Raw genomic sequence first — 26,555 nt, 5'->3', positions numbered from 1 at the left:
CTTTCCTGCTGCTTGCCATCAACAGAAATTGGTATTTTGCTGTGGTATCTAAGTTGCCACAAAACAGTCTCAAAAACTTATACATATATACATTAATGTACATTTGATTCAGCCTCATGTACCCGACTGTGGAAAGCTAGGAGATGAGTGGTGGGAATACAGATCCAAGCTTTGCAATTGGACCCAATTTCTATCCTGTGTCTGAACCAGATCTGAACTACCTTGCTCCTGGTTACTTCAGGTTTGGATCGGGAATTTTGTGGGTTGGGTTCTTCATGTAAGTTAATTAATATTTTTCAGAGACCAGAGAGGTGGAAAGAACTGTTTTCATTCAAAGATATCCAGTGGAAGCCACCCTTGAACGTTTATGATATATAAATAGAATTGCAAGTGCATAAAAGCACTTATTGATGCCCCCAGCCCTCCCTCCAGCTGAAGTGCCTATGTGCTCGGTGCACGTGCTCACCACCACGACAGTCCATGCAATACTCCATATGGCAGTGCTGCATGCTCGTCTCCTGCTAATTGAAGCAACAGTCTCATAATACTCAAAAATCCGATCTGCTGAGTCTGTATCGCCAAGCTGGGATCCAAAGTGATCCACAGCCCTTCTCTCAGGGCTTAGTGTGACCCCCACCCCCTTCTCTACCAGCCAGTAGGAGCGGCCTTAGTCCTTGCTCCCTCTCCTGTACAACGTGATCCAGTGAGGTGTAGGCACGAAGGCGACGCTATCGGCAACTGGCAACCGGACCTAAAAACATCCCAGGCAAAGGCCTGAGCATCAAGTAAGAAAAAAAGGAGCAGCAGATATAAATGGGATGGAAGAGAGCGGGCTAGCACAGGAAGCTGGAAAGAGACCAAATGTTCAGAGGAGAGATTAAGAAATTTAGACTTCACACAGCAAGAAAAAAGGAACGAATGCGGAGAGGACAAAGATGGTCAAACATGCCCCTCACTTGCCCATGGCACTGTGCCATTCCGCTATCCCACCCAACACTCCTCTGTACCCCGTGCCAGCCGTGCTCGTTGCTCATTAGCAATGTGCCATCTGCCTCCCGCTCTGCCAAAACACCAACCCCAGCAATCAATACAGACTTGTTGGTGACATCTGTTGGGACAGTCCACAGATACCAGTGGCTTTTCACTGTGCGCACTTGTTTTGAGCAATGCTCAGCTGGTACCCACGAGCACTAGGATGACCCTTGCGCCCTGTGACCGCATGCATCTCGTGTCCCCCAGCGGGGACACCGGGCAGCTCCTCCACCCCTTCTGCCCTAGCTGGGCCACCACGCAGGGGCTGTGGCCGAGGCCAAGACCTCCCTGAGCCCACCTGCAAGGCACAGCCACTCCGCCTGCCGTGCCCCATACCACTCACAGGTCAGGGCTTCTCAGTACACTCCCCCAAAAGCCAAGCTTTTAAGAAGCCCAGCCTCCAGCTCCCAGAGTGACCGTCCTTCAGGGAAGCACGCCACAGGGGGATGCCGGCTCGACGGGCTGGTGGTTTGGAAGAACAAAGATGTGAGTGCTACATTCACCCCCCTCCATCTACTGCAATAAGAAGATGGTCCTGAAAATAGAACCACGGCTTTAAAACATGAGCAGCTTCAAGTATTTCGCTGACACAGAAAAATAAAAAGGAAAGACACAACCACATTAGGCAGGGCAGGAAATTCCTACTGCTGTGTCACATGTGGCTGAGCAGGATCTACAAGCAGGCAGGATGTGCAAAAGCTTCAATGCTTTCTTGCTGCCATTTTTTTCCCTGGCTCCCCTGCCTCTGCTCACACCTCTCAGACCTATGAGGACTCTTCTGGAACTTGCACCTCCACCTGCAGGTACACCTCTGCCTTTTGTCAAGGTTTCACCAACAGCTTCCACCAAGATAAAGTGCCACGTGCCAGTGGTGCCCCAACACTGCCACTCCCAGGTCCAAGTACTTCTAACACTGCTTCTGTATCTGAAGAGAAGATTCACAGAAAAACTGGTGAAATCCATGGGATGAACTGCATTTGCTGTGAAGGGTACGCAGCAGTTCCCTTCGGATAAGATTTTGTATCTACTCCGACACTTTGAAGAAGCTCACAGTCATTATTTATAGAAAAAAAATGCACCTTAAGATTTCACAAATATACACACAATTTTTGCAATAGTTTTTTCCTTGCCTCCCTGTTTCTTAGAGAGGTCTGCTATCCCTTCCTTTCTTCACTGTCAAACACAAGATGGACAACATTCAGCATCAGGATTACAAACATACCTTGCAGACCAACGGAAGAGATAGCAAAGGGAGCTCTAGGACTATTAGAGAAAGGTGAAAGTGGCTCCTGCCTCGTAAGGGAAGGAAGGTGTCTTCCCTCCCACAACTGCATGAGCAGACCTTCAAATCACAGTGGCCCAGCATGCGGAATGGTTACATGACATCTCGGCTGGCCTTTTCTACCACTGATTACTTCCATCTTACCCACCCATAGGGCTTCCCAGATTTGCTCATGACCCTGACGCAGTCGGAGCTGACACTTCCCCAGATGAACAGATAAAAAATGAGTTCCAGTGACACGTTGTAAACTTCTGTAGAAAACAGTTCTAATGAATTTCGGTGAAATATGCAATATAAGCAAACCGGTCAGATTGGTACGGCCCGAAGGAGGCTTGTATAGGAAGCAAAGGCAGGCAGTCCCTGCCCATCCCAGCCAACCTCCGCCCGCCCTCCGCCACCAGGGCGTGTGCCGTTACTCATGCAACGCTTTGATCCATGGCCAGCTGCAACTCCCGTCCCCGCGCGGTGGCTCGCTTTATATAGCGCTGTGAGGGTGCTCCAAGTGCGACACTGCCAGCGGCACCTCGTGGCACGGCTACGGCCTCTTCGTCAGACACCAGGCTCCCGGTCCTCTCCTGGCCTCCTGACCGACTCCTTGCATCAGACAGAAACGCGCTCAACAAAACTGGCGAGCCATCGCAGCGTCAATACCGCACCAACGCCATCAGACCTACCGCTCTCCTAACATGTTAGCACTATTGAGATTCTGACGCCTGATCGCTTTTACCCCCTTGTCCATCACGGGCTCTAGGGATGCTGGCGGGAGAGAGAAAATGGCCATATAGCTCGGGCAGAGGCTCCAGCATTACAAACCCCAGGACCAGCTCCCAGCTCTGCCGGCATTACTTCTCCCACCAGTGCCTCAGTTTCCCCATCTGTAAAATGAGGGTAATGATAACGACCTACCTCAGAGGGCGTGCCATTCAGGTGGGTTAGCGACCAGCACTACAGAAACACCCCCCACCAACAAACCACCCAGCCTGGCACTGGAGGAACCGAGGGCACCGCATCCTCCCCTCCTCTCACTCACTGATCCTGCTAAGGAGAAAAATGCTTGCCAGAGCTCTCCTGCCTGCGACTGCGCAAATGTCCAGCCAGCTCCATCCTCATCGAACCACCCTGCGTCTATTTGATAAAGACGAATATTGCTTTTTAAATAAATATAAAAACTCCGCTTCCTCCTTGGCGAGTTCATTTTGAGTCATTTTATCTCTTTCCTCCCCCTAGATTTTTCCCCAAATAATGTGATTAAGTGAGTCAGCGTTCTGCTTTCCCTGACAGCCTCTGGATTTAATTCAGTTTGAGGACTGTGACCTTTGACTCCTTTTTACTATACTAACCCAGCTAAGAGAACACTTAGCGATTTCTCCGCTTCCTACTGGGAGAGTATCTGGTGGGGGGTGAGGAGTGGGAGCAGGGGTGGAGGGGGGAGGAAGAGAAACAAACTTTCACATAAAATTATGGTATATGGATAATTGAGAAGTTTAAAAACATGAATCTAATTGTGCTGTCCCTTGAGAAGCAGATATTGAGCCATCCTATAAAAGGCTTGGAGTATCCCAATGGTGATTTATTGCTAAATCCTAGTATTTTTCAATACATTATAGTTTTTAAATTGTGTTTAAATTGAGTGTAGAAGAGCAGAGGCCATTAGGAGATGCAGAAATGATGATTATATTTAAATATTCATGCACGCAGTACCTTATTATTGAATCTGAACACTAACAAAATCAATATTAAGTGCGGTTTGACATGAATTTATTTATGAATTTCGACTTTCTAAGTACTGTATTTTTTCACTCAAAAATTGTGAGTATAATGTAGTAATGATATCAAAACAGAGTGTCAGGGAGCATTAGCTGAGGAGGTTATAAACCTCCGTATTACAGGGCCCCATATCGCCCTCAAAAGTGCTTAGTGCACAAAACCAAAATGTTTTGATTTTTTTTTTTGAAACACGTAAATACACACACACACACACACACACACACTCAGAAATAGGAAGGAAATTCTCCGTCGGAAATTGCACTGCAGTGGCTTTGATTGCTCTCAGAGCCCGCTTCAGGGACCAGGCAAACGGGGAGCTGAAGACAGGCGAACCTGAATGGAGCACTCCGGGCGTGCGGTTTGTGGGGCACTTTGGTGCTCTGAGGGGAAGCTGGCAGAGGGAGAACAGCCCACAAGCGAGGGTACGGGCAGGGGCCCAGCCAGAAAGGAACCAAATATATCAGCCTTCACCAGGAACCCACAACTCTTTTCCCTGTCAGCAGTGCAGGGTCAGTCACGCTGTGAGCCCAGGAGGCAACAACAGTCAGAGGTATTCTCATTAAGAGGCTGGTGGTAATTTGCTCACGCTGGCTGGGGGGTCTGGCAGAACAGGATGCCCCAGCTGCTTTCATAAAGGTAAGCCCAGCAAAGAGAAAGGAAACAAGCTGGGGGTTCCCATTCATAGGCAACGTGCAGCACAGCAGGCACCTTGAGCAGTTTTCACTCAAAATGGTGCAAAGATGGGGAAACGGGGAACCATCCCCCTTCGTCCTCTCAAAGAAAAAAAGAGCCTCCCAGATTTTGCCTGCTCTGTAATTTGCCTACTTCCTTATTAAGGTGCTGTTATCTCAAGCAGGACAGTCGATAATCAAGCTGGAACTCCCTCACGAGACAGCTTTTGCAGCTGGGCACTCGGTGCCATTCACTTACCCAAGATCATTTAATGGCAGAGCTGCAGCAAGCCCCTGCTCCACTGACTCCTTGTCCTTTCGGTTCGGACAGTGCTGCTCTATCACTGTGGTCACCTGTGGGGACTTGGGGGGCTTTTGATGGAGCTCTCTCTGCCTTCTGCTCAAACGATCAGGTATTTCTGGTGGGGAAGACGGTAGTGTTTTTGGTACTGGGAAGGGGAAGAAGAAAAATTCAGACCAAAGCCCTGACATAAGGGGACACGGGAGGGTTTTGTGCAGATCCACCTCCCAATAAGTGATTCATATTAAAAGCTACTGTCCTTCCTCCCCCACCAATTCATATCAAATGCAAGTTTATTTGCTATTGACAGGAATCTGGACCGAGCCCTCCACGTGCTGTGCTGTGCAATCCACCTCTGATTGCAGCCTTGGTACAAAACACAACACAGCCCCAGGAGGAGACACCCACCCCGCTTTCCTTCTCCAGCCTAGCACACGCTCCTACCCCAGCATCACTCCCAATGGAAAGCGCTATCCTTTCTGCTTGGGAGCCGTACCCCTCCCAGTGTGACACTACTTAAGACAAAAATTTTGGTAGCTCTCAGTCCGGTTTGTGGCCAGAAGGAGCAGCAACACATACCACGGCCGCAGGCTTGTCCTAGTCTTTGCTTTCTACAGAGACAGATACGCAGAAAGAAAACGGACTGACTGAGGAGATCCACCATTTCTTTTTGTCTTTAATTTCTGACCAAGAACAGGAACCAACACTTACTGAACGCAATGCAAAGCCATGCTGCCTTCAGTAATACTAAGGGCCAGATACTCAAAGGGCTAGTACTGGAGGGTGCTCAAGCATTTCGTTTGAAGCAGGCTGTCAGCCCCAGCATATACACAGCTCCGCTCTCTAAAATACCAGTTGTTGGCATGCAAGAGCCAGGGCACTACAGGAATGGTGCTAGAGTCCTAAGGAAAGTCCCTTCAACTAGCAAGTCTTCTTGCTAAGCCCTTCAGCAAGGTGAACAGTGCTCAGCAGAGTGCAATCCCTGGAAGTCCTTTTCTGACACAGAATTTCTGCTCAGATTAATCTTTTCTTCCTCCTTCCTGCCTCCTTATTCTCAGGCTTGCCTCTCTCTTCTCTGCTCATGCTAGCATTTCCCAGTACAGGCTGCCAGGCTCTTAATGGATTGGCAACGTTCTTCAGGGACTGGAATTGACACAGAAACCCATGTAAAGTATCCCCTCTTGGAAGGGGTTTGATCATGGAGCACTGACATGATGGCAGATCACACTGCACACACAGGGGCCGCACACGACAGGGTGAGCGGCAGCAAAAACATCACTCATTAAAATTAATTCCTTTCTCATTTTCATCTTAAAAGGAATGCTCAGATTTAGTGGTCTCAGCTGAGTCTCCAATGGATAGAGATCTGCATTAACAGAGCCCAGCACACCCAGTTTCACTTGGTTTATGCTCTGCAGAATGGATTAATTTGGTGACTTTTCCAGGAGTTAGCACCAGTGGAGGAGCTCAATGCTAAGAACAAACCATTGGAAGACTTCATGGACCACCCAGTGAAGTCCCACTTACTGCATGTGTCCATATTACAGAATCCCTTTGGTAAACCCAAAGCAGAGGGAGGCAAACCCAACCCCTGGGAGGAGGCCACCATCTGAAAGAGAGGTCCAAGACCTCTCAGTTCAACAAGGGACCCAAGCAGCAGTGGTAGCTGGATGCCAGAAACCAAAGCCTTCATCAAGACCGGGGAATCACAGTACCGAAAACAGCACAACCATATGAGACAGACATTTCCCTTCCTGTCATGTTTGTAGCCCTGCAGAACCTAGGGGTTGTACATGGAGAAAAAGACCCCCAAAATGCATTTTATAAACTTAATGCACAGAAGAAGCGATGTGCCCACAGTATAACGCTTGCAGCAGAGTTTGGAATCAAGACTGGCTAAGTGCACGTGCCAGCGCACTGCCTTAACCACAAAACCCTGATTCTGAACTCAAAATGCACCCTCGGTAAGAGATGCAGTACAAAGGGCACTGAGGAACATTTATCACCTAACCATACTCTGAGCTTTTGGTAAAAATAGTCGGGTCTTAACCGCACTATGGCTTCCCTCAGTGCTACCTCCTGCGGTGAAGGACAGGGCAGGCCTTGGGAGAGGACACCAGGCTGAGGCGTCACTGACCCAGGTACAGCAATTCCACTTTTCCCATGAGATCTCTTTCCCAGAAATGCTGAAAACCATCTTGGAAACTCACACACAAGAGATGTCTAATGCTGGCATTATTTCTAACACTAACAACTCGTTAAGTTTTTCCACTACGCATCTGTATCAATATTTTAACACAACTGTTACAAGGAAAATTGCTTTTTTTGTGTGTCTGTCTCCTCCCTCCCCTACTCTCTCATTAAATCAGCATGACAGATTTTAGCCTATTCCATAACCAAGAGAATATCTCGGAAATTTAAAATCCCCAAAGCACAGTGACGGGTTCTGAAAGCTTTCTAGTTGTGCAGAGTATGAACAAACTCGATGGGCTTCGATCGTCCCCTCCCCTTATTGTAACTACACGCAGGCTGCCATCAGAGAGCTCCAAAAAATGGAATTAGCCTAAATCTCAATAGGAGATAAAGAACCCAACGCACAGCAGCCATGAGATTCAGCTGTATGACCACGACAGGACTGATTTCTCAGCTATGACCATTACCAGTGTAATACCACCACCAAGTTTGATCTGGTAATTTACAGCTGGCTCAACCTGGTGTAAGAGACAAGCGAAGGAGTGGGGCAACAGGGGATCCCTAGCTCTAAAAGAGAAGTCAGACATTAGGATATGGATTGTAGGATCTGTGGGTGGAAACAGAGTAAAAAAGGTGCCATCCAGGTTATTTCCCGGTATGTGCAGACCAGCCACTTGCTGGTGTTTGGAGATAGGACTAAAATGCATTAATGAGAGGTGACTACCTCAGAATACCAGCGTAGCCAGAGTGGTCTGTAATAGGGGCAACAAGCAGAGTGTTCTCAAGCAGAGCCAGGGAAAAATCATTCAGGGAACTGATAAGAAAACCCCAAGAAATGGGAGGTCTTTGATGTGGAACACTCACCAGCGTTTTTAAGGTGGGGGTGAAGAAAGTGCTATCACCACGGAGAAAAAAAAAATACCCTCTTTTCCAGTAAATCGATGTATTTTGCTCTAATTTTATTAGGAATATAAAAGGAGCCTTTAGAAAAGTGCTTAGAGAGCAGAAAGAAAAAAAGAAGAGATAGGGAAGGCTAGCAGTGGAAACATTAGTCTGTCTGTATTAGGAATCCCATACTCACATTTTATTGTTACTGTCAGGATGCAAAAGGCAGCGCTTAAAACAAAATAATACATAATGTATTACAGGGGCATAAACATCAGCAGTCATTTTTATTTTAAAAAGAAAATGCAAAAAAAATATGGAGATAGCTTGCAAGTGAGGGATCCAAGGCACAGCATTTATATCTGTGTCCACTGAGATAATCAAAAAGGTATTAGAGCCGCTGATGGAACAGGGTACCACAAAATGCTCCTCAGCAGTTTACCACTGCTCTCATTACAAGGTGGCTCTGGAAGCTCATTCAAAGAACCATGGGGGTCAATTTTTAGGTTGGGTCGGTATTTATTCCAGAGCCAAAGATGAGATATTTAAGGAAATAAACTCCGTACTCTTTTGAATGACTAGTAAAGGAAATGGGGTTTGGACTTTCAGGAGAACGCTGGTCCGCATTCTAGCAGGAGAGAAAGGGCAGGGAAAGGGAGAAGACAGATGCAGAAACGCAGAGTCCCTCCTGCTTTTGAGCCAGCCCCTTTCAACCATTAATTTCTGTCCGGCTCGCCTTATCTGCGTTAACTTGTGCTTTTTTAGTGCTAGCTCCCTCCCTCAGTTTCTGCCCAGCACACCTAACACCTCAGAGTCCAGCCCAGCATCTTTTGTTACTGCCGTAATACAAACACAGCAGCTTTATGACAATTGCCTGGCACAGGAGCAAAGCACGTGTCATCTGTCTCACTTGACAGAGCTGCTGTGGGGAAGGCCAGGTCCCACGGCAGCAAGGACCCTCCCCTGCAGCCTCCACTTGCCAAACTCCTTTTCCTGCGTGTTGGGGGTTTGAATCAGTCCCACTGTTTCCTCCAGGTCTCCGTCTACTGACAGGGCTTACATCTTGGAGTCAGCTGCCGGCAGAGACCGTCCCACGTTCCCCGCTGGTCCCTCTCCTACCCCATCTTTGCTAAACTCCACTGCTGCCCTGCTTTCCAACCCCACAGCTTAGCTGTCTGGGCTCAGTCCTGCCACTGCTTGGTCTCCAGCACTCTGCGAACTGCACAGCCGGCCCCAGCTGCCTCGTTCAGCTTCCTAGTTCCAAATCTGAGCGTTCACCAGAGAGAAGGGGCTTGCTCCTCCTCGGTGGTCTCAAGATCACACCTGCTTGGAGAGCAGTTGCTGAAGTTAGAAATGCAAAGAACACCAGGTGAGTAACAGTGGAAAGCGGAGGTGAGATGCAATGAAGAAGCAGTATTTATTCCAAGTACAGAAAACATCCCCTTTAAATATTTCAGCTGACAGCCGGATCTAACATCCCCAGAACAGCTGGATCCGGGCACATCCTCGGTAACAAACAGCTTCTCCCTCTCATTCCCTGCGATTCTCCGAAGGCCTCAGGGGGTACTTGATCCCCCTGGTTCCCTCTCTGGTTGTACTGCTTTTGTCACAACGTATCATGCACGCTAACATGGCACAGCCTCAGCTCGCTGATGGGATGATGTCAAGAGGATGTGACTGCTGGTGGCCTGAATGGGCAGTCAGTTGGAGGACAGGGAGAGAGGGTAGGGGAGGCAGGCTGGCCAGAGGGCTGGGAGGAGGTGGGAAGAAGTGAGATAAGCAGAAAATAAATAAATTAGGCGGGAAAAAAAGTAAGTACAGCCACTGAGAGAAACTAAGGAAAATATTTACCTGAAGTAGGAATGCAATGATCTTACTTTTTAACTGCCTGCCACAGCAAACCATGACGTATATACATCTGCTAGTGCTGTGCCCATTTACTCTACAAATGTGGGGTAAATTACCTCTATCGCAGAGCAAAAACAGGAGCAAAAATCAAACTTGCTGTATTTGCTGACTTCAAATGGTCTGGAAAAAAGGGTCTGCTCCAGCAGCCAGGAATTATTGACAACTGGTTTGGAAGCCCCATATGGAGGAAACACGCATCAGAAACTGATGAATTAAAGACTTGCACAGCTCTGGAGGAGTTGCTCTTGGGAACTGGAGAGGGGTTAACACACAAAGCTGGGTGTCATCCCCAGATACACTACTTGCTCACTTCTCAGCACCTGAAATTAGCAGCGACGCTTAAAATGGCTTACCAAAAATAAACAAGGATCTCTCTCGCTCAGACTGAGGACTCCGGAGATAATCAGCATTAATGGGACTCTGCATTGTGTTTAGCTCTTCTAAGAACATGGCTATACTGAATTTGCTGCTTTCAGGTCGTCTTAAAGGACGCTGGTTCCTAAAATGAAAATAATTGCAGGCATGCTAGAACCCTCTGCTTGGGAGTGAGCTGCGGGCGGTAAATCGGAGCCAAGGTGCACTGGTGGAACTAGGTGTGCAGCCACCTTGCTGGACAGACATCCTTTCTGAGCAGCTGCTTCAGGTCAGGCCTGAAGGGCAGAGAGCTGCCCAGGGAAGAGCTCATTGAATACCTGCATCTGGACAGCCCGTGCAGTCTCCTTCCTCTCACTAAAGATTATGGTCTTAAAAGAAAAAAGAAGCAAAAAGGCAATTCCAGAGAAGACATTATGAACTGTACAGTCTGAAAATTCTGCCCACAGCCCAGAAGATAATCTTTCCCTCCTTCCCCTCATGCCAGCTCATCTCTGTGACATCTTTCCACTTCATAAATCTCTTCCTTGATTGCTGGAAACACAAGGGCCTGCAAGCACAGTCACTGAGAGGCAGATCTGGGAAACAGCCCCTGGGGGACTAGGCGAAAAACAGTTCCTGAAAAGCCTGCATACCAAGCCAGAGGCATCTTCTCATTGAGGTACAAAGCAAGCAGAGGCCTCGTACTCACTGCAACTGCACGAGGGTTCTTGGCACCATCTAGTGCCAAGAAAAGAGACTACGGAAATCACGCAGGAGAGGAGAGAGACTTGCAGGAAACCAGGAGAATCTGCTTGGGTAGCAGGGGCAGCTCTGCTAGCACAAGGAGGCCAGAGCGAGCGCTTGCCACCTCCAGGTGCTCTGAGCATGGTGGATCCTTCCTTGTAGCACACCACCTAGGTGAGATGCCACAACAGGGAAGGCATTACGGTGTCTGCCCTGAGGGCATTACCTGCTGGTCTTAGCGGCAGGGCTGCTCACACGGGTGGGGCTGTACGTGCCAAGGTGCTTGGCCTCCCCACCAGCCTGCCCACAGCAGGGGGTGCCTAAGGATGGCTTTCTGAGCACACGCCAAAGTCTGGAACCCTCTGAGGAATCCTGAACCCCTGAGCTGCACATGAAGTTGCATCACCCAGAAGGTGACAGAGGTTCTCTCAGGCATGGGTAGCCCGTAAAACAGGACAACAGCGTCATGTCTGTCAGGAAGCCCACAAGAGATGGGTGTTTGGATTAAATCAGAGTGAGAAACATGCAGGGGTTGAGTTGCCTGGAAGAAGGGCTTGAGAAGTGCAGGAGACAGCTCGTGAAGTGCCTTGACTCAGATACAAGCAGCAAAAAAGGCAGAGGATCCCAAGCCTGGAGTGTGGCAAACCACTACAGGGCACAAGCCCCGGTGGCTGAGATGGGGATTTTAGGAATGGTGGAGACCAGACCTTCCCTGTACACAATGGAAGCATTTTCAGGTACTGCAACAAAAAAGAAGATGCAACATGATGTGAAGAAGCCCAGGTGAGGTGTTTTTAGTAGAGGTTCAGCTCATCCATCCATCCATCCATCCCTTCTCTCTGGTATCAGTGGCTGCCACGAGGGTAAAGAAACTAAATCTGGCCTCCAGCAGGAGGAGTGCCATTGGCTGGGCTGAAAAATAGACTGCTCTTTCTGGAGACCTCTTCCTGCCTCACTAAGCAGTAAAGGAATAGGAAAGATGACACAAGTTAATATCAAGGCCACAGCCTACATGAAAATGGATCTGACAGAGGGTGTAACTTACCACTTTATGAGCAAAGGAAAGTCGCTCATCAGGGTGCATTACTCATCCACTTCCCTCCTCTCCTGCCCAGCAAGAAGAGTAAACAGTTGCCGAAGTTACACAAAACAATCAGCATTTAAAACTAAACAAGGCTTCTTGTTTTTCAAGCTTTCCTGGAGCCACTCCACTTCCTGTTCAGGCACATCATCTTTCATTGTTCCCAAATGGAGCCATCACCACCAGGCCATGGAACCGCAGCGGCGCTGAGCCCTCGCACTGAACTTCCCAGCCAGCCATCACCGGGAAGGGGCTACGGGCTCGTGATGCTGACAGATCGGGGCGCGTGCGTTTTGGAAGACCTCAAGCATCGCTCCTGCCTGCAGTCCTCAGAAAGCAAGTGCAGGGATCAATGAGCTATCCAGGAGTAATGTTCTCAAATCAACTCAGCTCTTCATCTTTCTGAGGGAAGCAAGCCAAGGACCATGCTGAAATCTTAACCACAAGGCCCAGCCACTCTGTGGACACTAAAGATGCCAGGGCAATTTCCCAAAACGCAGGTGTTAGCTTTGGCTTCCTTGGCCAATATTTACTTTCCTCCTCACTGCTACAAAGCAGCCTTTCCATGCCGCTAAGGGCTAGATCCCCAGGGAACGCAGGCGCCTAATTCCAATTTCCCTGGGAATAAGATGTCTCTGCATCTGTGAACCCGGACTACAGTGCTTCAGGATCCCAGGCAGGTAGGTGGGTGTGGGAGAGTTTAAAGCCCATTTCCACCCTGTCCTGAAATCCACGTTATCACTCATTCTGTATAAAACAGTTCTGAAAAGCTCCCGAGCCAAAACTCCCCACTTGCACAACAAGATAATGATTTACATTCACTTTGCTGGGGTGCAAATGATACCTCGTGGGGCAAGGAAGCAACAGGGATCGAGGCCCCGTGACAGTTCAATGGGAAACCACTGCCATGGCGGCGGCTCGGCCAGCGTGGGCACAATCCTGTGCCCTGCTCACCACTGGCAGCACGCGGCACAGCGCGACAGCATCCACTCTGCAGCCCTGTCTCCTTTAAGGACACGGACACATGCAGTTTTAAAGTGCTTTAAGCAGCTAATTAGGGTGTCTTCCCCTCCTTTATCCCACAAGATGATAATTGCATTATAAAAATGAATATGTAACTAAGCAGAAACCACAGGAACGGTGATGGCAGAAAAGGAGATGGAACCGGCAGCAGTCTCACTCCGCAGTCACAGGTGGAAGCCCTCGCATTAGAGGGACGAGCGCTCCAGTGCGGTTTCTGTAGCTGTGGGGAGGAAAACCTCGAAAAAGCCCCACATCATTTAGAGTCACAGGAGTCAGCGAATGGTTTAGTGCTTAAACAATCGATGTCAGGAAGACAGAAGATCCGTGAGAGAGTGTCCGCCTCTTGCTCTCCCTGCATACATCTCCCCAGAATGTCTACAGTCATCAGGGTAATTTAGAGAGGGGAAAAAAAAAGACTTGGCTTGGTCTAACTGGGGCTATCACTGTAATTGTGGAAGGAAGCGAAAGCATATCAGCTGGGCCCCAGGGAGTAAAGAGCAAAGCGAGGGGAATGGAGACTGTATTTGTGGGACCCTGTGAAGCTGAAGAAGTGTCAGAGAGCAGCACAGCGATGCCTGAGGGTGGAGCAGAGCTGAGGCGGTTAGATCCTCCTGAAGCAGCAAACGGCAAAGGATCTCAGCTGGGAGCACAGCCTCATCGCCAGCGCGCTCCCTTCCCCTCGGGAGGTAGCGCCAGGGGTGACCAGGGAGCTGGGCACACTCCCACACGAGCACACCTCCCTTGCTAAAGGTAAACAGCTGCAGGGGTAAATACCTTGCAGCTTTCAGAGAGAAGGGGGGACTCTTCCTTCCTACCGCCAGTTCTTCACTGCCCCCTGTGGTGCGCAGGCAGCCTCCGTGCTGCCGGTCCATTCTTCCACATCCAGTGCGTTATTATGAACCCTCCAGCACACACAGTTAATTAGGGAAAATATCCTTTCTAGCAATTTAAATGATTTTGGCATTTTCAGGAGGGCACATGTAATATTCAAATTACTTCCACTCTGCGCTGCCTTGTCTTGCCTGGCTCATCTTCCCAGGTGAATTTGTAGTCTCTGAAATGCTCTAATTTCCCACACAAGCCATGTCAAATATAATTTTGGTGCAAAGTTGGTAATTATACGTAACATCAGTCTGATGTTAAAAACACTGAAAAATTTAGCAAGAAGAGACGAATGGAGAGACATAAGTCTGAGACCAACGAACGAAAGGCGTGCGGCCCCCTTAGTATTTGTGCTCTTTAATTAATAATAGCATGTTTTCAGGAACTGAAAGGATGTGTTTCCCGAACTGACTGGAATTCACTTATGTCCCAATTACGTTGTCTCAGCAAAGAACTTCGGTCAGGTCTCACTGAAGAGCCACAGCTAAACCAGAAGTAAAATCCAGGCTCCCCACTGAAGTCCATCACAGTCGCAAGGAGAAGCAAAGGAGCAGAAATCTCACCCTTGGGTTCAAACCCAGGGACCAGATTCTGTCTCCTCCTCTGCCACCCTCTGCTGCAAAACCCCTCTGGAAGGAGTCAGATTTGCATCAGTGAGTCATCAAGTGTATGGATATGTATTAGAATAAGTGTAATTATAACTGCTGGCCCCAAAGTATTGGGCAAACACTTTAACAGACTTGTTCCTTGGCTCCACAGAGAAGAATTAACATGAAGAGTGAATTATCTGCCCCCATCATCAGCTTTCCCCAAGGATGCCTGCTCTGCCTATTTAAAGGAACATCCCAGCTCAGCTCCCTTTTTGACACCATTATCCCAGCACACTGGCTGCCTGTCAAAGACAGCTGAGAAACCCTCAAGTAACTCATTCCACGCTAAAAGCTATGCCTGCAATAACTTCTGAGAACCACAGAGCCACTTACTCTGAAATTGCTGCTCCTGGTAATCTCTTCATGGTGTTAATACATCATGGAAGGGAAAACCCAAGTATCTAACCATCACTGTAGGAGCAGCAGTTTCTGGCTCATGTGAGAACTTGGACCGCAGCTGGTAAGAGAAGCTTACTTCGTTTTGATCCCAAAGATGCTATGACAACAGTCAAGAACCATAATAAGAGGCGTGATCACATAGGTAAATTCAGCGCACCCAGGCAAGAATTTGACTCCAAAGGATGAGGTGAGAGCCATGAACTGAAGAGTTACTGTTTGAGAGGAACAAGGTTTTCAAAAATAGATGAAATCTCAAAATCAAAGCTCCTGGACCCCACTTTTATCACACACGAGATATCACGTGTTTGTATGCAAGAATCCAACAGCCAGCCTTGAATTTCAGTCTTACTAGTGTTCAGTATTTCACACCCCTCTGTCTTTCCTCAATCCCACGTTACAGAAAAGGATGAGATCCCTTGTTTTGGAGAATGAATATCCCTTGGCTTTGCAGCTCACTCCACCTACAGCCTTAAAATCAGTTCCGACTTCTCATACCCTTTTTCACCCTCTTGAGTTTGTGCTGCTCATTTAACACTGGCTGTGCATAAGCAGAAAATCCTTCACACTCTGACCATACAGGCCAAAGAAACCCAGAAACTTTCACCATAGTTTTGTCAAGAGGTGACAAAAAAAAAAAAAAAAAAAGAACTATGGATCTATGGAGGTCTAGGCAAGAAACGAACAGAATAGCATTACGGATCCAGAAAGCACAACCCCCAGTGAAGCCCGTAATTGTTTATGAAGCCCTTAAGACCCCTAGATAAAAGCAGCTTTATAAATGTAAAGAGCGATTCTGCAAGGCTTTTCTTTCTCAGTCTAAAATGATAATGTACAAGCGGCCGAAAAACGGGAAAAAAGATGACATTTGCCCTCCAAGTTCCTCAGTGTTAAGTAGCTTTCCTTGCCCTTTTGAGTCAGATCCACCTTTGTCTCCAATGGAAGGCCAGGATGTGCCGAGGTAGCTGGACAAATACGTAGTTCCTTCACTGCCATGGCAATGGAGCAAACACACTGAAGCACATGCCAAAGGAAATTGTCATAAATCACAAATTGGTCAATTCAGTTTAGTTTCCAAGCAAGTTATGCAAGCTGGTTGGAAAGTGCTTCGCTGAGGAGCCAATTTTCATTTTCTTCAGGAAAGTAAAACATTTTCTCTATTTCATAGAATGGTTTGGGTTGGAAAGGACTTTAAAGATCACCCAGTTCCACCCCCCTGCCACGGGCAGGGACACCTCCCACTAAGTCAGGTTGCCCAAAGCCCCATCCAACCTGCCCTTGGGCACTGCCAGGGATGGGGCATCCACAGCTTCTCTGGGCAGCCTGGGCCAGGGCCTCACCACCCTCATAGCACAGAAATTTATTTAATGCACTGCATCACAGATTTAGTCTCAGCTTCAGACCCGGCCCCTCCACAGGCCTGGAAAACTCTGCTTTCACAAAATTCCCCTATTCTCAGAGTAGCTCGACTCTGCCAAGGTATTAGGAACAAAGGGCGAGACCACACCCCAGAGCTCAGATTATTTTCATTTGTTACTTAGCAAGTAGTCAGCCCCAGCCTGGAGAAACTTGCTCACTTTCAGGAGTAATCCTTATCAAGATTCTGCAGGGTACGCTAAGGATGTGGAATACAGGTTCCCAGAGAAGACCCTCTGCTGTCCCACCGCATCCTCCTGCAAGGAAAACCTTCACAAGTCAGCAGCACTCGGTACTGCTTCATCACCGATGCACCGGGCAGTTTTCCCTGTTGCAAACAGGGATTTCTGTGATGCCCATGCCTATAAACTGATCCCTCTTAGGGCTGAGACACCAAAGCAGGAACTTCCTAACCTTTCCTTCACACTGTGGAAAGAACGCTCAATGCTAAACACCACGCAGACACCACCAGCAGCAAAATGAAATCCAGCTTGTTCCTTCACAGCTACTCTGGTTTGCGGGCTACGCTCAGTGAAGAGGCTGGGAAAGGGGGAGGAGGAGGCTCTGCTCCATCACAGGAGAGGCAGCACGCTCAGCCTGCTCTGGAAGGTACCCGGTTGACAACAGCCTCCCATGCATGGCTCTGTTACTGCTCGGGGTGGCCAGCTAACAAAACTCCCCTGCAAACCTTGCTGAGTCCTGTCAACACTGCGTCTCATCTGGCTTAATGGAAACCAGAAACTCACCCTCCATCCCCGGGAGGGGTCAGATATAGTTGTAAAGCACGAGAGTGCTGACAGGGTCTCCAGCAACATACTCCTGTTGTATCATTAGGTCCATATTCACTGCATCTCGGGCTCCTCCTGGATGATATCTGGGTGCATTCCGATGCCACAGACACTCTGCAGGCAGACACAGGCTTCTTCCCAGGTCCAGTCTGCCTGATTCCTCCTCCTAACTTCACATTTGCACCCATGCTAAGAGAGCACAAAACCGTCCAGTCAAACAAGTGGAGCATTTGTCCTTCACATGCTCCATGTTTAAATGGCACAAAGGAAGAAAGGATTTGACTTCTTTCTGCTCTTTCTGATAAGCCCTTATTGATTTGCCAGCCTCTCCAGCTGGTGGAGCAGATATAAAAGGACAGAATTAGTTTCTAGGCTAAGCAGAGACCTCCCAACTGTCCCCAAGCCCACAAAAGTGGGCAGAAAGGGAGTGATGGATTTCAGTGGCTATTGACTAGGTGCAGGCTCTTTAAGGACAGCAGAAGAGCAGCAGTTTCACCCACAGAACCATTCATAATTAACAGATCAAATCTGACTATAGTGTTTGCACAATAAGGATAAGCAGTCCATTAACAAGTAAGTCTGTGCTGGTATCGGACCACGAGAAAGCTGCACGACTTCCTCGTGAAACTCACCGAACTCGGCATGCTCTCCCTCAGCCAGGACCATTCGCCAACCAACTGTTCCGTCTAAGGCACTGACAGGGAAGCAAACAGGTGGGAAAGGGATTTTGCCTGTTACAAGTGTCCTGCGGCCTGGCACAAAATAAAGGACACACTGATCATTGTCTTCAAAGCCTCAAAGAGTCTAATGCTAACTGAAGTTAATTCCGGACTCCTTGCTTAGAGAGCATGAGGGAAGAGAGAGTGAGAGCGCCAGGGGAGAAACTGATTTCCCGTCATTTCATTTCATTATTGCCAGAATCAAATAAGCAAAAAACTCACGCATCAGGCTTTTATAATCATGAGATCTGAAAATGAATGAATACATTGGATTACTTTGTACTGATTCGACTTCAGTGCCTTTACAGTGATACAATTTCAGATTTCTTTTGGAGACTATTGATGCCAGAATTTGCTTTTGATTCATGAAAGGTTAAAAAAAAAAAAAAAAAAAAAACCTTCACCTAATCACAGGACTCTACAGTTGGGACTTTTAGTAAACTGTCCACCCAGTTCAATTCTACACCACTTCACGAGGTCTGTTAAGTAAGGGGTCAGAACTAGGCACAGAAGAGCTAATCTAAACTCCAGCCACAACAAGTTGTGTTGTAGTTGTTGGTACCTAAAAAGGACTCCACAGCACATTCTCATAGTTCTATGCTTTAATTTTCATAAATTCCACCTAAACTAAGACTGAGATTATTCTATAAGGCAGGCTGAATGGAAATAGAGGGTACCTTTAGCCAGCAATGCTTCATGACATGCGAGTCACATGTGGTTAACCCAAGGAGCATGGCTGTGACAGGAAAGGTCCCAGCACAAAGTCTTGCTGCTGAAGCAGGTGACGAGCCAGCTAAAATTTGGGATGCGTTCATGGCTTTGACTATGAAGCAGTAGAATGGTCCCCTACCCCTTCCTTGTTGTTGAAACCCAGCACTGACACCCAGCCAGCCTGTTACCAGTATGATATAATCCAGCAGCATCTAATCGGCTGCTGCCACCCTCTGCCTTCCCCCATCCTCAACACTGGCGGATATGTCAGAGCAAAAACATCTCTGCATTTCTGATCTCCCTGGGGTCACATCTGTTTTGAGTCAGGCCTCCCATTTGGTTCCAATCCACTGATTTCCTGCTACTGTCCATGAAAAAGAGTGCGACTCTGTGGCTTCCCCTGGGTGTAATGGTCTAATCTGTACCTTGTTGTGCACTGTAGAGGGGAGGGGGAATCAGTGCTACTTGGGAGCAGATTTCTCTTCCCTTATGATTGCATCCTGTTCTTATGCAAAGCACCTTTATTCTTGCTAGCAGTGGCAGCCCCAGATGTCCTGGTGCCCTCCCCGTATCATCCATATTTCTCCGGCCTCCTAATTGAATCCTTCCCTGGCTGGGACAGGCTTTCCTCATTACGATGAGCTGGATCCAATTCTACTCCCTCCCTCCATCTCCCAGTCTTTCCTTGCGAACACAACGCGGAGCTTCTGTGAGTGGATGACCGCACCAATGAACTGTTCTTGCAGCTACTGTAATGTTGCTCATGAGGTTAGCAGAGCAGGAAAGCCCCAGACAGGTACAAGGTGGTGAAGGCAACTTCTCTGCCAAGATTCTGGCTAGCACCAAGATGCAGCTTAGTTCTAAGAAATAATGCATAGTTCTTTTAATGTACTGCTTTCAAAGTCATTTAGCTAAAACATCAGGGTTTTGCAGCTGGTGAAGTAGCCCAAGAGTTCTCCCAAGACCAGTGGCAGAGCGCAGGAGTTGAATAGATCTTACATCTTCATCCAATGCATAAAGTTAGCCATAAAGTGATATTTTCTCTCTGTAGGAGACCTGTGACCACGTACAAAGTTTAATCTCTGTCCTGAATGAGGTAGGACTGCATGAACAGAACTTCTTTTTCACCCTCATCCACTGAAAATCTCAAGAGTGGGGAAAAGAGTTCAGTCCCCTTGCCTTCTCTATCCTTTGGCCTCTTATCTGAGATGGGGTAAACTGTGTTGCACCATACAACACATACAGAAACCCAAGTTTTCTTTGAATTCTCTAACTACAGAAAAAGCAGCAATATCATAGCATTAACACACTGAACATGAATACCATGACTTTATGTTAGCCTGCACAGAGCATCCCATTATCAGTTGGTTTTGGTACCTTAACCGGCGTATTTAGAGCTAGCTAGATTATTACTACATGGGACTATATTAGGGCGTGCAGGCACAGCCAAGGCTTACATCAAGGTATGTAAATGCAGGGTAAACAGACACGAAGATGTTAGCTGCACTGACTTCAGCGCAAGTTCTCAAGAGTGTTGGAAGTAAAACCAGTACTGCAGATTGCCTAAGTGCAATCTTTAACTGCTTTAACTACTAATCCACACTCTTCTACTGTACTAAGTGCATCTGGATTTCATCAGAGCCTGGCTATTATTTTTAATAACCAAATCTTTGGAAAAAAATCCAGGACAAAACCTCTGATCTAGAGGCTCTTCTGCACCTTGGGTAACGAAAGGTGCTGTTATTGTTACTAGAAAGGATCCAAAGGCAATAGCACAAGAAATGATCTATAGGGTGCAAGCATGTTTGTTACGAAATAATTTGGATCCACAGAGGAATTCCATATGTGGCTTCCCCTCTGGTGACTAGAGGTTCCCACCTTGGCAGTGATCCTGGAGTCCCATGCCTACAGGCTCAGCAGCATGGAAAGGGAGGGTGGACGCTGGAGGAGTAATGGGATCGTCAGCCGCCGAGGCTGCTGCTTGGCACGCCGACAATGTTTGTTTGCACCTCTTTGAAGATGAGAGATGAAAGTGGCGCCCACATGGGCTGCCTTTGATTAGCTTCTTATTTTTAACATTGCAGCTGCGATTATTTTTCTTTTTCTTGAAGCATTTCTTCCCCAGCACCAGAAACTCTGAGGTTCCCTTCTCTAGGGAGGTTCAACTTCAAGGAAACATAACAAAGAGAAGTGTGAATGTAAAGGAGACTGGACAACTCAGGGCCAAGGGGGACTTATGTCATTTTATTTTTAATTTTACTTCCATTTTTTCCCCAATCCCCCATTCTCAGCGGGTCTCAGAAAGAAAATACTTGTTTACTTCTTTTTTAATAGGGAAAATAAATGAGTCCTGGGATTGTACAGAGCTGTCATGAAGAGGAAAATGTCTAATGGTTCAATTCCCAGTTCTGTCACTGAACCACTCTGGGACTTGGGGAAAAGTCAGTTCGCCCATCTGTAAAATGGGATTTATAATGCGTTGCTTCTCGTGGGTATTGAAGGAGTACAAGTAGCATTGATGGAATGCTTCATGCACCTTGGATAGAAGGGGCAATAGCCCTGTGAAGTGCTGTCCTTAATAGATGCTTAGAGGAATTTCCTTCACTGTGGTACTTATCTGACCACAGCAGCTGAGTGCCTCACAACTACTGATGGATTTTATTCTATTACCTCTCTGCATTGTAGGATTGTTGCATGCAAAAATAAGGCAGATTGAATGAAATGGACAGTCACAGAGAATCTGTGGCAAAGACAGGGACTAATCCTCCATATCCTAAATACAGGCCCCATCCGTTAGACCTTTTTCATAGTTGAAGGTGTTTTGCAATCCGGATGCATGAAGGAAAGCCTCCTTCCCACGTTAGTCAGTCACACCAAGACTCTCTTCCTAATGTATGAGGAAGAAGTAGTCTGAAAAGGGAGTTAACTTTTTTGCACATTAATTTCCTATCACAATATTTGTTATTCTTACATCTGATAGAGCAATTTTTACCCAAGAGTTTAGTCAGACGTTAATCCAGTTATCCACAGCGGATACTCTAGCTTCAATGGCATAACACCTGAGGAAGAGTTTAGCTTGCTCACTCTTCCTTGTTTCAGGATGAGTTTACAAAGATAGTACAGAGTTCTACATACAAATGACATCAGAAGGAATTGCTAGTAATCAGTACTTCCAAAAGATAGCATCACAAAGTCCTGCCACTCATGAGCTCAAGCTTGACTTCTGTTGGAGAACATTAAAAAAATGCTAGACAGAACCTGAGAGCAACAGTGTCAGTTATTAAGATGAGAAAACCTAGAGTGGGGATAAGAGGAATAGCCAAGAAGGATAAATAACAATCAGGTTCTCGATACTCATGCACTTCAAAAGAAAAAAAGAGAAACACAACCACACATGTTTATATTTATTTCTTTGTGTTATCTACCAAGACATTTATCAGCCAAAGAAAGATGCAGACACATGGGTTGTGTAAGAAACTGCAGCAGGCTTACACAAATTCAACCAACTCTGCGCAAAATCTGTTTTTAAATAGAGTACCTGCTAAACCCTTTAAAAAACACTTCAGTCCACCATGACTCAATGCAGCCCTGGCATGGTGCCAAAAAGCTTAAACGAATCCAGTCAATGCATATAATTTACCCAGCTCTCCTCATCTTTATGGTTTTTCACCTGCTCCCAGGAAAAAAGGCAGTCAGTTGGTCCAGTTCACATAATCCAAAGTGCCACAACACCATCCTCTTCAACCCAGCCCCACCCCCCAGAGGGATAAAATTGTCCTATATGCTCCTTTCAAGCATATTATAAAAAGATATATTGTACAAAATATTTTGTAGTGTCTATGAACTTGAGATTTACCCCAGAGAAGCAACATACTCCAGCCCAGCTCCCTCCAGTCTCTCAGACTCCAGGACATTAAATTAACCCCCTGCCGAATTTACTACAAGCCATCTGACCATACCATTTAGCCATAGTAAAGACAAAATCTATACCTAACTGCAGTCAGGAAAGCAGGCAACTCTGTTGAAAACCTATTTATATCACTCAAGGAGATCAATGGAGAGCCCAGGCCTGGAGGCCAGTGACCTTGGATTGACACAAAACTTAAAGGAAAAAAATAATGGTGTCAGCTCAAGAGACCACAGCTGTTATTTCCAGAGAGTTCAAAAGAGAGCCCTACAACTTACTGATTAAGAAAATGCTTAGCTAGGGATAGATTTTTGGAAATTGGGTAAATAAAATACTCACCTGTTGCTGATGCAGGAGCCAAGGTGCAGAGCTGCTTCTGCAGGGAACCTCAATGGCCACACGCACACCACGCAGGCAGGACCCTCACACTAACCAACCCCCCTCAGTCTGTCCCAGCTGTTACCAGGCTTGGTGGGACACCAGGAGTGACATTTGCAGGAGTCTCTCCTCAGGCTGTCCCAAAGCAAGGGTGCAGGGAGCTCTGCACAGGCTGCCTTCAGAGGTTGGGGGCCTACCCTGCCTGAAGAAAACTGACAAGCAGACAGAAGAAAACAGGTAAGAAACCTGTTGTCCTCAGAGGCAATAAAGTGGATTTTCAGACCTGGGATTTCTCAGTTCTACCCCAGCTCCTCCATAACTGCTCCAGCACAGAGCAGCAGCAAGCCCTGAGGTACCCCCCCAGGGAGCTCTCAGAGCCACAAAACGGCGGCCAGGGCCAGGGAGTGCCCCGCTCCTCACTCACTGAGGCACCAACAGGGAGCTGTGCAGATGAGGAAACTCAGGCTCCTGCACAGATAACAAGGCCGGACACCAGTACTCCCCTGTGCTCCAGCACCAAGAGTTAACAACCCTGTGGGGCTGGCAAAAAAAGAGAGAAACAGCAGGCCCCTAGGGTGTACCCTGCCTCACAGGGCAGCAGCCCTGAGGCAGCGTTGACCCATTAGACACAGCCCTAGCTACTAGGATCTATTTCTCCAGTGCAAATTTTAACCTTACCAAGGCAGGGCTTCCAGGAAAGGCTTTTGAAGGTAGAAGCAAGGCCCCCACCCTGTCACAGATGGCTGAGATTTAGCGAGGAAAGCTCAAAAAAAGAAAAAAAAAAAAAAAGGACCTGCCCTGCCCAGCTGAGGTTGTGTGTCTGGTAAGTTATAGACTGGTGTAACTTACAACTGGTAAGTTGCAGTCTGGTGAGGTTATAGGCCTCTATAGTGCATTTTATTGTTTAGTTTTCAATTAAAATGACAAAAATGAGCTTCTGGAAGCAGCAGGTTACAGAAATGGTGATAGTCAGGGAAAAGAAAATGTAGAAAAATTACTTCTAGAGTAGTCATTGACTACCAGTGCGGTGCTGAATAGCGTGTCAGCATACCTCTGCTACCTTCAGCACCTCATTTTTCTTTAATGTTTTTTTGTTTTGTTTTGTTTTTGCCCCCTCCTCTTTAACTTAAGAATAAATTGACTTTTGAAGTCCTGAGTTTGTGTGCAGTGCGGCTGTATTCTGTTGTGTCCGTCTAGATTATTGGTATGCAAGTCATTAGCAACACTGACCAGACTCTACACTTCAGCTTTGCTTAGGAACTTTTTTTTGTTATTGTTTCTCCTAGTGGAGAGAGCCAGGAGGCCGATCCCCAGGCTGCAACCAGTAGCTCCCACTCAAGGTCCAGCGCCAACCCAGCTGGCTGCTGGAGCAGAGCTGGCTGCCACATTGTGGCCTGCTCCCCCAAACATCACATCTGGCTGATGTAAAACACACATGTTTTGACTGAAGCTTTTTCTTTAAAATGCCAACATTAAAGGAAGGTTTGCTTTGTAAAACTGAAACTGTAAAACTCTTCTGAAACTCAATCTGGGGGATTAAAAGAACCACATGAAAAGGGATAAATATGACCTGGACATTCACTTCCTGTGCAGAAGTTCGCTGAACATGTGCCTCCCAGCCTGTCAGTGCGGGATGAGACCTTCTGCTCTCGTTTTCAGAAGGGAAAGAAAAAAGGGAGAAGAGAAGGAAGACAGGAAATTTTGCAAACTGACAACTCTTTTCTTTTTAACAGCTAATTTCGGGAATATTGTTTTCTTTACAGTTGTATCTCATTCACCTTAAAACCAGAAAATAACACAACTAGTAATACGAAATTTAGTATTAATATACAACCTGTTCCTACTCATCCTTTACAGTGGCCAGGTCTTGATCCCACTTTTAACTGGGAGTTAGTGGCAGAACTCCTTTGGATTTCAGTGGGAATAAGATCAGACCTAAAGATACTGTGGACTGAGTCCAAGGAGCGTCTGATGATGTACAGAAGAAATATGCGGAGAGACAAACAGATCTTCAGTTAGTAAGAAAATGGCTCACTTTCAAACAAACTAATGCAAGATATTTATATCAGTATTGCCCATTTCAAGTATTAAAACTCATATAGCTGGGTTCTGCAAAACAACCTGAATATTGAGACTTAAAAAAAAAAGTCAATTAAGCACTCTGTTTATGTTTCCTAGGTTTTGAATCTTTAAGAAGATAGAACATTTTCTTTGCTGCTAGGAAACTACTGGAAGCTCTATATTTCTTAAAATAAAGTTGACATTGTGATTTATTATAGTATGATTTCAGAGGATGAGATTAAGGAAAAAATATATAAGAACAGGCAATATATTAGTCACTTGTTCTCAAAAGAATTTTCTTATCCAAGGTCCCAATAAACTGGAATTGCAGAGGACAAAATACAATATAATGTAAAACTTGGCATTTCCATTTTGTTTTGGCAAAAAACGTCCCTTTATCTTGGTGAAGGTTCATAGAAGCCAGTTATGCTGTCTTCTACACTATGTTAATTTGGCTTCTGGCTATGTTAATTTGGGATTACTTTTTTTCCTCTTTTTCTACATGGATGATGCTACTAAATTACACTGAAAATGACATCAATTGTCCAACACAGTTGTAATTGGGAGAAACACAATTGGCATACATAGGGAACACGTCACTGAATCTCAAGGCAGAATTCAGATGGAAAATGGTTGGACACTGCATGTGAGATGTTGTGGGGCACCTTCTTGCACCACTGGCTTGTAACTGATGCAATAACTGACCCTGTGGATGCACGTGCAGGGTCCAGCTTGAATCAGAGTTTGAAATTCTCTGTAGTTTGGAGCGTTTGAATCTACACTTTGTCAGTTCAGTCCAACTGTCTTTAGAGTTTTTTCTTTAATTTTAGAGGGATCAAGTCTGTATTGCTACTGGTATTCTTGAATGCTGTTCCATCTTCCCTGCATAAGGTATAGATACCCAATGACCCCATGCTGTAGTATGTTTTTTCCAAATACTCCCCATCTTAACTGGGTTTGATCTTTGAGATGGAAGGTTATCTTTCCACCTGAAAACAGTGGTTTTCTAATTCCCATTGAAACCTTTCACAACCTCTGCTATTGGATGGAGTTGTGGTGTTGGGTTTTTGTTTTGTTTTGTTTTGTTTTGTTTTTGTTTTTAGTTTTTAAGGAAGAAAAAAAACACCTTTTCTGTCTCATCCTAGTCAAATTAAAAAATAAAAAATAAAAAATCTTACAGTTAGTTTCTAGCCATAACTCAAAGCAGAAGAGGTGAGTTTCAAAGTCGTTTGTTCTATGGAGAAACATCAGCTCCCAAGTTCTTTCCAAATCAAAAGTGGACAGTTCCTCAGTCATTTCCAAGCCGGAAAGAGGCCATTTTATGAACCAGAAAGCATCCATTTTCTGCGTCAGTCCTGAGCCAGAGAGGCTAGTGTCTGAGTCAGTTCCAGGGGGAATGTTTGGCA

General features: G+C 46.6%; 1 protein-coding gene across 3 annotated transcripts in view; it reads right to left on the bottom strand.

Annotated features, from left to right (window-relative positions):
- CASZ1 (castor zinc finger 1) overlaps positions 1-26,555 on the bottom strand; it is a 279,324-nt gene that overhangs the window by 242,182 nt on the left and 10,587 nt on the right. Inside the window, exon 1 of one of the 3 annotated variants that reach the window (XM_066982074.1) lies at positions 23,050-23,419. The exons of the other annotated variants lie outside the window; for them this stretch is intronic. The gene's annotated coding sequence lies outside the window, so the exon portion shown is untranslated. Of the gene's footprint in view, positions 1-23,049; positions 23,420-26,555 lie in introns of those variants that run through there. 3 annotated transcript variants of the gene reach the window in all.

The sequence above is a fragment of the Anser cygnoides genome, chromosome 23, assembly GCF_040182565.1.
Source record: "Anser cygnoides isolate HZ-2024a breed goose chromosome 23, Taihu_goose_T2T_genome, whole genome shotgun sequence".
NCBI lineage: Eukaryota > Metazoa > Chordata > Aves > Anseriformes > Anatidae > Anser > Anser cygnoides.
This window is presented reverse-complemented; position numbering and strand designations above follow the sequence as displayed.